Raw genomic sequence first — 13,523 nt, 5'->3', positions numbered from 1 at the left:
AAAAAAAAGGCAGGGGGTCAATTAAACCTGCAATCATGATGAAAGGATGCAATAATACACAAGGCCAGCAGATGGTGGTAATGTGCTGCAGAATCTCATGCATGTGTTATTAACTCAGAGCTCTTGCTACTAAGTTTTGAATAAGGTTGGAACAAAATTGGTCTGTAACAGCTGAAGTTCCAGACAATTCTAAAATAAACAAAACCGGATATGCTACCTACACAGCCCTTAACTGATTACACCTGGATGATGGAACCACCAGCTTGTTCCACTTGCAGTCTCATTCCCCCACAACAGTGAGTGGGCTAGTGGGCTCCCCCACTTGGAGCACTGGTCAACAGGAGGAAGAGGAGGAGAGAGAGGGAACTTCCATCTTCTTGGGAGTTTATCATCCAATGGAAGGATGTCATCCTGCTCTCTGAGTGGAGGCGTGCTAGCCCTCTGACCACTCTGGTCAGTTAAACTGGTTGAATGGGTTTTGCTGGTCTTTACCACTTCCTAATCTTCATTTCCTCTCCACTCAATCCATCTAGCAGCTTTTGTAATTTCCATCCCAATTCTGAAGGATGCAAATTATATCCTTTATTCCTAAATTTTAAGCTGGCTCTCATATGAAAAAGACAAAATATTCCCAGAAATACATATAAAATATGGACATTTTCTGACATTCTTCCGTTTTTCTTTTAAAATGAAGTTTGGGAATCCAGAATTGGATTGGAGCAAAGTCTCTGCGAGAGCAGCAGTTAACTCCTTCCCCCAGAGCAGTGTTTTTAAATCATTCACCCACACTTTTAAACAACAGTATTTCTGATAGTTAATTGCCCCTTGTACACAACAGGACACAAAGTTCCAAATATGTGTATACCACAAAGAATTACTTTTGAGAAGATCTCTAGATTAATTCCCCTTCTTGGCATTCAGGTGCGAATGGAACTCAGACTCTGTATGTTACAGTCAGCAGTAAATTTGATAATACTGTACTTTATATTCAGGCTATTTCTAGTGTTCAGTTAATTTATATTGGCTGCCAGACAGGTTGACTAATTAACAGATGTTCAGGTAGTAAAAGATTCAAATTTTAGGCATTAAATAAAATTGCTTTCAAATATTCAACAAAACCATCCAAACCGTCAAGGGAGATCTGGGAGAACAACCAAGGTTATATGCAGATTTGTGCGAGAAAAATTGAGCTGATTATAGTGCATTTGAATGGATTCATCTGCAATCAAGTTACAGTACGTATAAATGTGCCCATTGAAGGCCAGAAGATTTCCAGAGATGGAAACCAAGAACAGTAAAAGAATGTAAATGATTTACAATTCCTCTCTTTTTTTCTGTGGGTTCAGCTGGGAAGTTTAGCTCTGAAACTAAGCAAATTGGGTATATAGTAATAAAATGAGCAGATTATCTCAGCAATCATCAAATGAGCTTTTCCGGTATAAAACTATTCTAGCTTAAGTCCACAATCCAGCACTGAATGGGTATAAATGAGTTTGATGCACCGAATGGGTATAAATGTGCCTGACTTGGCATTGTATTTTGGCCTAAGGCTACAATCCTATACACACTTATCTAGGAGGAGTTCCCATTGAACTCAGACTTACTTTTGAGCAGGCATACACAGGATTGCACAGTTAGTGATTACACCCGCCTTGGGTGCCCTTCAGGGAGAAAGGCAGAATATAAATCCAATAAATAAATAATAGTGATTCAAGCTCTGCCTCCTGAATTTCTGCTGGTTGCTCAATGTTAAAATTGCTTAATTGGGTTTGGTAAATTTCTTGTGAAACGAAGCTCATCTCTCCATAATAGTTCACAGGAGAGACAATTTCTGTAGGTTTTGTTTTTCCCACCACTGGTACAATAATCCGTAGCTATTTGTCATAATGGTTACACGGACCCTTTATGTTCAAAGGAAGAACAGCTGTCCTGCTGTATCTGTGGGGGATCCATTCCAGGCTACCCCACAGATACAGAAATCAAAGGCAGTACCTCGGAGAGCCAGAAAGAAGAGGCTGCTGGGGACATACTACAGCGCCCCATGAGTTTGGGAAACACTGTTCATTGTCTCATGTTCTCAAGTAGGAGATCAAGGCATGCAAAATTCAGTAGTTTGGTCCACTGCAGTATTGTTGCCACAACAAATTCCATTCTTTCTTCTTGTGTACATTCTACAACAGTGGCATTCATCTCAATTTACCCTGTCACCACAGTGAAGTTTTCAGCCCATTGAAGTATTTACGTTGAAGAATTATTTATAGCCTGTTGCTGAAACAGCATTATTTTTCTGAATGGGCCAGATGATATTGCCCAGACTTCTCTTAGATGATGGATGGGGAAACAAACAGGGGAGCTTGGCAATGAACAAACTTCAAGGATTCCAACATTACAGGGCTATTCACATTGCTTGCGGGAGGTTCTACCCCATTTTGCAACATAACTGAAACAAATATTGAGCTTACTGAATGTGAACATGTAGAATAGCTGCAACAATATCAGTAGTTTCAGGAATGAAGGATTGCAATTCTACAATGGAAAATTATTGGTGTAATGGCAGTAAGTGCAGACCATGTAAATGTTCCCAGGTCCAGACTAGGTACTTTTGAGAGTTTCATAGAAGGAAAATGTATTTATTTTTAAATATTTATACTCTACTCTTCTGTTGAAAGAAACACTGCAAGTGACAGATAGATCTCTCACACAAACACACACTGCAATAAAAACTCAAGACTAAACAGTATAGAGAAAAGCTGTTAACACAATGAGTGCTAGTGGCCGATTAGCCCATCCCAGCTCATGCAGCCAGGCTGGGGCTAAGCTCCTCCATTAGCATGCTAGCCAAAGGAGGCAGGAACTGATCTTGGGTTGGGTGTGTTCCTGGAGCAGTCCAGGTTGCTTTTTCTAGGGCCAAGTAGGAATGCTGCTATTCGGATTGTCCTTGGATGGCAGTTTTTTGCCTATCCCAGACTAGCATGGAATGGGACAGTTATGTTATAGGTATGGTTTTTCACTGGTCACTCGGCGTGAAGCATGCAGGGTCGGGGTAGGTAGGTACATCTCGATGTCCAATCCAAGGAAGCAAGGTCATGAGGTGAGCAGCTCAACGAGGCTGGTTGGCAAGCCCCTTGACTGAACCAGCAAGGCTTGACAAGGTTTGTCCTGCAGGTGAGTAGTCCAGGTGCCTTGACCCTTCAGGGGAGACTATGATAGGCTGTCCCAATATGATGACTAACAATAGCCCCAAGTTGGATGGTTTGCCTTAGAGACCTCTGGGGGAGGTAGGCAGCCAAGAAAACTGACTCCTCCGAACAGCCTCTGAAAGCAAAGACATTTTATCATCACATCAGAAGATCAGGACTGAGGGAACAGACAGGATTCCAAAGGGTACAATTTCACAGCCCAAGTGCAATGGCAAGAAAAGGTTGTCACACATGCATCTGCCTAACCTTTGAAGGGGATGCAGCTGGATTTTAGTTTCCTGAATTTAAACTCTTACAATCTGTAACTGCTCTTTTAAGCACCTTAAACAAGTGAGGAGGTGACACTTGTATTTCCCAAGATCAGCCTCAAACCTCCTTCCCAAACATACTGACCAAACCTCAAAATCCTCAGAAAAAGGAGAATCCCCCATTCCAGTTGATCCCTCCCCTTCAGTCTAGAGTGTTTGTTTGGTAGGAGAGATTAACTTCCCCTCCCCACAAGTAGGCGAATTGCATTTCCAGCCTGTTCCTAAGTTCACTCCTTGCCTGTAGCCTTCAATTCAGACTACAGAGAACTGTTCTCAGCTTAGGCTTTTTCTGCTGTCAGAGACCCTTCTTTTTCAACTTTGCTGCCCTTCCCCTCATTCTCTCTTTCTTTCTCCTTTACCAAATCCCAAAGTCTTCCCTTCTTTCCCTGGGAAACCCAGCTAATCTCCCTACATCCCTTCTCCCACTTTTTCCCCTCTTTGCTCTGCCCCTTTTCCTTCTAAGGAATTTCTCCCTCCTCCGCTCGCCTCCTCCTAACCACTTCCTTTAGAGCTGCAATGCTTGTGTGATTGTTTGCTGTAGATCCCCCCTGTTTAGATTAAGTGTGAGTGAGCTAATTCAGTTACAGCCACTGAACTCAATAACTGAATCCGAACAATGACACGGTTATAAGGTAGGCAAAAAAGACTTCATTCCTGCAGCCCTTTCCAATTAGAGAAATGGAAACCAAAACATATTTATTCTGCCTCACTGGTGTCCAGTTAACTCTGTAATATAAGAAGTTGGGTGTGTAGTAGTCCTTTCATTACAGGGGCAGAACGAACCAAACATTCTTTATTCTGCTTTTAGAAGGTTACAAAGGAACATAATATGGCTAAAATTGGGGGATGTCAAAGGGTGGTGGCAATGGATTTTACTATGGGTTCTTCTTCTTTGATTTGAACATTGGTGGTTGTAACTAATGCCCCAGAGAGGAAAGGCTGACTGAAACATACACGGGTATTTGTGATTGTCTGGGCTACACATGGCAGTGTGGGCAGCTCTATCTCATAGACAATTCCACTAAAGGACAGAAGGCAAAAACATCCCCCACCCTCATTGCAAGGTGAGCTAGAGAATGATACTTTATATCAAAACACATATGCAAATAAACAACATAAGTTGTTTAACTTAAGAATCAACACTTCATCTCTCACTTCCCAATTGATAGACCTTCAGCCCAATCCTATCCTGGGCCAGACATTCCTTGTTCCCTGATAGGCACATGTAGATCTATGCCAGCTCTATGCCAGATCTATGCCATATGCCAGCCAGGAGCATATGATATTAGCACCACTGCTGCCACCAAGATCCACCCTTAGCTGCCCTCAACATGCTCTCAGCCTGATCCGGACTCTGCCCTGGTGGTTGACATTGAGATTATTGTTCTTTGTTCAATCAAATTTAATTTAAATGAAATGAAATGACCCCTGTCCTTTTAAAGATGGCATAGAGAAGAATTTAAATAACAGACAGCCCAATTCTATCCACACTTTCCTGGGAGTAAGCCCCATTGACTCTAATTGGTCTTATTTCTGAGTAGACATGTATAGGATTGGGATGTGAGGCTACAATCCTAACCTCACTTTCCTGGGTGCAAGTCCCATTGAACACAATAGGACTTACTTCTGAGTAGACCTGGTGCCCTGAGTGGGTTGACTACTACATTTGCTGACACTGGAAATGTTCCAGTAAACTTTAGATTTGATCCATTTAGACTTGCTCCATCTTTTCCAAATTCACAAGCAGCAAGAAACCTGCAGATGGTCTGCAAATTAAACCAAGAGCCAGCCAGCCCTTCACACCTTCCAATAATTTTCTGTTTCCTAATGTTGAGGATCAGTAACATTTTTAGAGTTCTGTCAAACAGTGGTTAGGGACATTTTCATTCTTGAAGGGTACAGGAGAATTTCCACACCGATCGGGTCCCCAAATGGCTATCAACAGTTTTATGTTCTGCCGCAAACAAAATTAAAGCAAATTAGTACTTTTTAATTTTTCCTTAGAGACTGCTGAGATGGCATTAGCTTGTGCTTTTTTCCCCCCTCTTCATACCTGTCAAGAAAAGCATGCAAGTTATAAATGGAGTGTATGGGTGAAAGCCTCAAGAACCACTAAAGAAATCAAAAACTTCTTGTTTTCCCCTCCTGCCCCTGCAGTGCTGTTTTAATTCAGTTCTCACATGCAAATACGAACTGAGTCTTACTTCAGCTCAAACAGCCAGGGATATTTTGTTCTGTGTGAATTACTGCACAGGACAGCAGAATGATCATCAAGAGATTGATCAGATTTCCTTGAGTCTAAATATTACAAAAGATTTGCACAGTCATATGTCTAAATCTGCACAACCCCATCCCATTAACTTTAACACGCTTCAGACTTTTGAGGCCCCTATAGCATGCTCCTTCTCTTTCTTTTATTTTACTGTTTAGGAGGCTGATGAAGTATTCTACTATACTCAAAATCATGCTGTTTAGTTGTAAAAATTAACTATCGCAATGTAAAAATGCACTTTAATGTACCACAAGATTGGTGGTGCGGGTGGGTCATAAGAACATAAGAACAGTCCCACTGGATCAGGCCATAGGCCCATCTAGTCCAGCTTCCTGTATCTCACAGCAGCCCACCAAATGCCCCAGGGAGCACACCACATAACAAGAGACCTCATCCTGGTGCCCTCCCTTTTATCTGACCTTGGGGCATGTTGAGGGAGGAACCAAGAGGTTGTGTTGAAGGAAGGAGGAGGTGGTTCTGGCAGCAGTCGCACACACCAAACATTATCCCCCCCCCCCATTTTTCTGCCTGCTCTACTCCTGACTTTTGTCAGGCATACACCGATGAAATGGACAATCTACTGGGGGGGGTAAGTAAAAAATATTTTAGAAGGTAAATTTTATTTACCTCCTGCAGGCTGTCCAATTCCCCATCCCCATCATACCATAATGCAGCCTCTACTGGTGCAGCTGCATGCTGCTAAATGGTCAGGGATACAACTGGGAATTAACAGCCCAATCCTATCCAATTTTCCAGTGCCGGTGCAGCCGTACTAGTGGGTCATGCACTGCATCCTGGGATGAGGAGGGAGTCACAGAGGCCTCCTCAAGGTATGAGAACATTTGTTCCCTTACCTTGGGGCTGCACTGCAGCTGCACCAGTGCTGAAAAGTTAGATAGGATTGGGCCCTGAGTCTCTAACAGCTCAATCCTAAGCAGTACTTCTTATGAATGCCATATTGATAAAGGCATATTCATATCAATGCCATATCCAGCACTGAAATTGGGGAGGCTGGAGGTTTCCTCACAGTAAGGGAAATCTGTTCCTTTATTTCATGTAGCACTCTAGCCTGCCCAATGGGGCTACTCTGATCTGCACCCCAACATAGGACGCATTGGAGTGCATTGTGCACTCCATTGTCACTGCTGCACTATGTAAACTGCTGGGGCACAGAATTAGAATATTTTTGTAATTATTTAAGTGGGAATGTCATAATTTACAATATCATGTGGATACATTGTAATGCTGACTTAAGTCCCAGTTTTATCACTTTGAGTTCTTGATCATTTCAAACCGAATTTGCCAAACTCTCTATAAAGATTTCTGACAAGGCACTCTTGTTCCTCTCCCCAAATATGGGATCCCTGGAAAGGGCTCCATTCATGTCCAAGTTAGCTTTAAAATACTTTTAACATCCTCATATCCTGGCCCGAAAGCATTTCCTCAATTGCTAGCTTGTCCAGGGCTGTATCCAGAATAAACTACCAAAGCTTTAAAACTTTGAAAACCATGTGTGATCTACAAGTCATTAGAAAAAATAGGATATCACTAAAGTGAAGCACAGATAGCTGCATAGCACTCTATCTGGGGAATGTTGTATTAAAATTGATTTAAAATCTCAACCGTTTGAGGAGGGAAAAGGCACACCACTGATTCTCCAGAGACATAAATCCAAAGTTGAAGGGAAATGGTTTTATATTTTATTAATTGTAACCTTTTCACAGTAAGGCAACTTACTCAACACACAATGCTGAAAGAGGCCATGGAACATAATGGAAAAATTCATTCATTCCCCATGGAGGAATGGCCAGCCTGTACAAAGTTCAGGAAAACAATGCCTTTGCCCCCCATTTATTTTGATTTGATTGATTTGAATGAATATGTTACATCCTGGGGCAGGGACTTCTAGAGCAGAGAATAAGAGATGCTGTTCTAAGCTGAGCTCTACATAGTGCTAGGGAGTTAATTGAAGATGACACAGAAGATGAGCCAGTAAGTAATAGTGACCGTGGGTTAATTAGGTTCAACATCCTAAGGGAAAACAAATTACCAGAGGTGTCACAGTGACTGTAGTTGTATAACTGATGGACTCAATAAAGGGGAGGAGGTGACAAAATGGCTATAAAATCATGTTTTAAAAAAGAAAACCATAAGTCATTATGTGATGGAAATAGTATTTAGTGACAACTGGCTAGCTTTCAGAAGACATGGATGCATCTCAGCTCTTGATCTCTATGATGTGAACTGATGAAAATGCATGCTAGTATAGAACATAAACCCTTTCATCTTTGTTTCCCTCCCCCAGTTCTATAATTTGCAAGGTTGGTACTTTTCAAGACTCCTTCATCGTTTGCCCAGCAAATGCAAGGCTCCTGATTTGAAGTCATTGCTATATTGAACAGTCATCAAACACTTTGCTTGAGCTTTCAGTAGCCTAGTAAACAATGACTCTCTGTTGAAGATGGCTTGTACTGTACGAGTCGACCTCTACTCAGCTGACTTAGGTAGAATAAAGTGGAAACTGCTCCTCCAAACACCGCACAGTACCCTCTGAAACATGGAGGTGAGTCAAGCTGTCCAGAATAATGGCACAAAGGAGACCAGCCTCAAAAGTTTAGCCTACCTTATGAAGCAGTTGACATATGTAGTCATACTTTCCTAAGATAACTTATGTTATTACTGATTGTCCAGACATAATCTCTGCTGCTTCTGCACTGTGGGACTGGAAAGGACTCAGAAGTTGGAGAATATCACACAAACAAGACCCAGCCATGGAAGCAGTGGCGTCACTAGCGTTCACGTCCCCCGGTGCGGGATGCCAGCACGTCACCCCCCCCATGCAGTGGGCAGGGCAACACCTCAGGTGGTGGGCGTGGTGGTGTACCATCACTCTGCCCCCACTGGTTTTTTAGCTGTACCTTTTGATAGAACAAAGATAGAACACATTCTGCATGAAATGACACATTGATTGATATATAACATGATGGCATTATTCCTCCAAACTGTGATTTTAGTGATTTTGGTCACTAGTGGTATCACACTTCCCCCCCCCCTCCAGGATTTCAACTTACTAACACTTTATTGCAGCAGTTCTCAAACTTTTAGCACTGGGACCCACTTTTTAGAATGACAATCTGTCCAAGACCCACCAGAAGTGATGTCATGGTGGTAGTGACATCATCAGGCAAATTAAAATAAATAAGTATAAATAATTAAAGTAAAACAAATAATTAAATAAGCAGAAGCCAGCCCTGTTCCACCAAGTAAATTTTCTCTGTAGCCTGCCTGCAATAACACTCCCCCACCAAAATCAGGAAGGTTTTCAGCCCTGCCCAGTGCCCAGTTCAATTTAAGAACTTCTGTTTCACCGTCAGGATTCACCTGGCTTTGCAAGTCTCAAAAAGGTTCACCTTATCAGCTGAAGCTTCTATTTTCATCTTTTTAAATTTTTTTATTTTCCAAAAACAAATATAAACAAACACACATAACACAAAAAACATAACACCACTACACACACAAAAATGGGTGCAGGAAATCATATATCATTATCATATATCACTACAACTAATAAATCATTACATATCTTAATCAATTTCCTCTTCTAAATTTACCTCTTAATATCATTTTTCATTCATCCTTCGTCTATTATGTCATATCAAATATAATATATATGTAATACAATCATCTAAATGCCCTATCATATATTTCTAAAACTTCATTTTCAACCAAGCATAAAAAGATTTCCATTGCTCAATTTGTGTCGGTTTTCATTATTAATCCAAAATTTCTCAACGCCTGTCCATTGCCTCATTATTTTCTCTATTAATTCATCTTTCATTAATATTGTAAAATCCTTCCAATATCTAACATATAAAATCCTCACTACAAGTAAAATCATAATAACTAAATACACATTGTTTTCCTTATAACATCTAAAATAATATTAAGCAAAAATAATTCAGGTTTCAGCGATATCATAAATTCAACAATCTCTTGTATTACATTTCTTACCATTCTCCAATAGATTTGCATTTCTTTACATATCCACCACATGTTCCTTCCACACATTTATACTTCCAACAACTACTTGATATATTCTGTTTCATTTTTACCAGTTTTTTGGTGTCATATACCATCTATTGTCACTCCCGGATTGTCACTCCCGGATTGGCCTTTTCAGCCACACTAGACGCTGTGCCAGAACCACCTTTCAGAGCGCGATACCATAGTCTATCGAGACTGAAGGTTGCCAAGACTGAAGGTTGCCAATCGAGACTGAAGGTTGCCATCTATAAAACATTTCTTTTCAATATATCTTTTCTTTAAAATTTGTTGCTCTAATAAGTTTTATATCATGCTTCTAGATCTGTTCCCATTGATCTATTGTGATATTATGGTCTATATTTTATGCCCATTTTATCATACATTATTTTTTCTTTCGTCTCAAAATCCAATAGAATATTGGAAATATATATATATATTTCTTTTGTTTCTAGCAATAATCTATCAAATGGCGTCTATTCCATATAGAAACCTTCTTATCCGTCTCTCCCAAATCTTGAATCTAATTTTAGGCGCATCCACCAGCCGGTCTCCACACCTTGCCTTGACAATTCTTCTTTTTTCTCTTCTTCCTCACTCTCCATGGAACATGTCTCTGAATTCTAGCTTTATTGTCATCCACTGTCCATTTCTTTTCCTGTGAAGCCTTCAGTAATTTATCTCTGTAAAAGGTTCTGATGAATTTCACATGAATTTCTCTTGGTAATTCATGTTTTCTCAAATAAAAAGTGCTCACACTTCTCACTGAATCCAATTAAGAACATAAGAACATAAGAACAGCCCCACTGGATCAGGCCATAGGCCCATCTAGTCCAGCTTCCTGTATCTCACAGCGGCCCACCAAATGCCCCAGGGAGCACACCAGATAACAAGAGACCTCCTCCTGGTGCCCTCCCTTGCATCTGGCATTCTGACATAACCCATTTCTAAAATCAGGAGGTTGCGCATACACATCATGGCTTGTACCCCATAATGGATTTTTCCTCCAGAAAATTGTCCAATCCCCTTTTAAAGGCGTCCAGGCCAGACGCCAGCACCACATCCTGTGGCATCTTTAGGTATCTTCTTTAGGTATCTCCTTTAGGTATATTAGATATCTCCTAATATACCTAAATATCTCCTTCTTTAGTTATCTCCTTTAGGTATATTCTTTAGGTATCTCCTTCTTCGGTGTATCAATCCATTCTGATATTAATCTAACAATCCATCGTGATGTATCTTCTTCTTTCTCTTCTGGTATATTTTGTATCTTTACCACTCAAGTTGCACTATCCATCTAAATTTCCATTAACGTTGTCTCTGCATCGTGCTGATTTTCTTCTCTCTCCAATATTTTAGCTTGGTCATTTCTTATCTTTTGTCCCGATCTCTCAATCTCTTGTTTATTTTCTTCTGGTGTAATTTTCACATCCATCAGGTGTCCACTAAGTTCATCTAATTGTTTAGTTAAAACATCCACAGTGGCTTGACTCTGTGCAGATTGATTTATTTGTTGCTGTACCATTGCCAACAATTTTTCCATGTTGTCTTGCATAGTCTGTTTCCAGTGTTTCCCTTTCACTTCCTCTTATACTAATTTTCCAAATCCCGTCTCTGACGCTGGCAAACTTTGAACTTTCTTACCCACCATCTTCATTCTTTCTTCCTGTGGAACTCAAATATCTTTTGCTTGCAATGCTCTTTAAGACCACTAGATGTCCTCAGCGTATTATCTTCCTTGCTCCACTTATAAACACAAATCCAATTCTTGCAATGTCTTTTTAAATCCACTAGACATCACTGGTGTACTTGTTTCTGTTCTCTTATCTCTTACTTATACTTGTAGCCTTGGCAACCAACATTCCTAAGTCCGCAAGAATGTCAAAACATCCAGCCATTCTCAGGCAATCCCAAACAAAAGTATCAAATCAAGGCAATAAACATTCCAATACACAAACTTTATTCAAGGACAATTATTTGTAGTGCAAGTTATAAAGTTGTAATTATATTTTCATATATCCATAACAAGCTTGGTAAATCTCTTCTATGATTTCTCCTCACACCGATAAACAGCTGAGGGGGAAGAAACCCCCCCTTCTTCTCACAACAAAAAAAACCAAATCAGGCAGTCAATTACTCAATCCACACCAGGTATACACAAAGGGAGTAACACTTAAGTCTTTCAGAGTCTTTCCCTGCTGGGGCCTTCAGCTCGATTCAGCATGAATTCTTCACCATTACTGCCAAGAAGGCGGAATCTCCTGAGAAAGCCCCCTGGCTGGGCCTTATCTCCTCAGGAATCATGCCATCACATGGAGGAGTTTGTCTCTCCTGACAAACAATCCCCGGGTTTCTTCGGATCTGCAGTTTTTGGGAAAAAACAGAATGCCCTTCAAGAGCTCGAGAAAAGCACGTCTGCTCACTGCTGGCTGGCCCCTCTCCCCTGTTTTGATCCTTTTTAGTGGGGGGGGAGGCTGCCTTCTGGAGCACTTGTTTAGCTCCAGGTGCATAGGATCAGGACCATTCTGGTAGCCTTGCACTCTCCTTCACCTGATCTTCCACACCAGCCAAGGCATGTTTGCTTACTCACAAGTAAACATGACCATGAGGCTTAGTGTCACTTTCCATAGGGCTCAATACATTCATCTGCTTGGAGGGAGGGACTTCCTTCTCAGGTGTTTTTGGGGGCTGCATTCATTGGATCAGGATCATTCTGGTGTTGCTGTATTCCTCTCAGCCTGCCCTTTCTGACAGACTAAGGCAAGTTCACCTACTCGTGAGTAAATGCACAATACGGTTCACTTTCACTTTCCATAGGGATCCATGCATTTTTTGTTCTCCAGTTTTTTGGCCATAACTTTTGATAGAAAGGCAATATTTCACTCAAGTTTTTTGCATTGCATTCCACTCGAAATTCTGCATCCAATCATATATAATATGATGGGGGTACTCCTAACCACCACTATTTTAGCGTGTCACCCCCCCGTGCGCGTCACCCCCCTGTGCATGTCATCCAGTACGGCCCGCACCACCCTAATGACACCACTGCATGGAAGAACACACACAATCCAAGCATAGTTACACCTTCGAGGATTCTTGGATCTTTGCAACTGTTAGGAAACTGAATTGACATAGTCATAGGCAAATCATAGCCTCCTATTTCATGCATCTTTCCCTCCCTACTCCCACAATCTAACTAAGCTGTAATAAGGAATAAATTAGATCAGGCTGCCCTAAGTTGTTGAGAGAGGGAGTGAAAATAAATACATAAAGACTGTTTCAGTGACAAAATGCCACTACTTATCCATCCATCTCTTTTCCAAACATAAGTTTTGTGGAGATTGTGTACCAGCACATCAACAGAAGGGTTGTTCCTGTGGGTGGGAATCTTGATCGCCAGCCAGCTCTCGAGTTCATCTGCAGTTCTGCCTGCCCCCTCCCCCTGGAGAGAAGAGCCTAGTACCAAAAGATCCTTTTCAGTCACTTCCATTTTCAGTGCTGCCAGTCCAGTTAGAAGCTGTGCCATCCCTAAGTTGCTTGCAAAGCCATTGACACTTGGGCTACCACTGTAACAAACTGTGAATGTACAGCATTTTTTGTTTGTTTGTTTGACAGAAACTACAAAAAAGCCAAGCCACCTTTTTAATTACTGAACTTTTCCTTATTGCATTAGAGAAAGTGTCTCCCTCATCTTTTCACAGT

Source organism: Tiliqua scincoides, chromosome 4, assembly GCF_035046505.1.
Source record: "Tiliqua scincoides isolate rTilSci1 chromosome 4, rTilSci1.hap2, whole genome shotgun sequence".
Classification (NCBI taxonomy): domain Eukaryota; kingdom Metazoa; phylum Chordata; class Lepidosauria; order Squamata; family Scincidae; genus Tiliqua; species Tiliqua scincoides.
Note: the sequence above shows the minus strand (reverse complement) of the source record.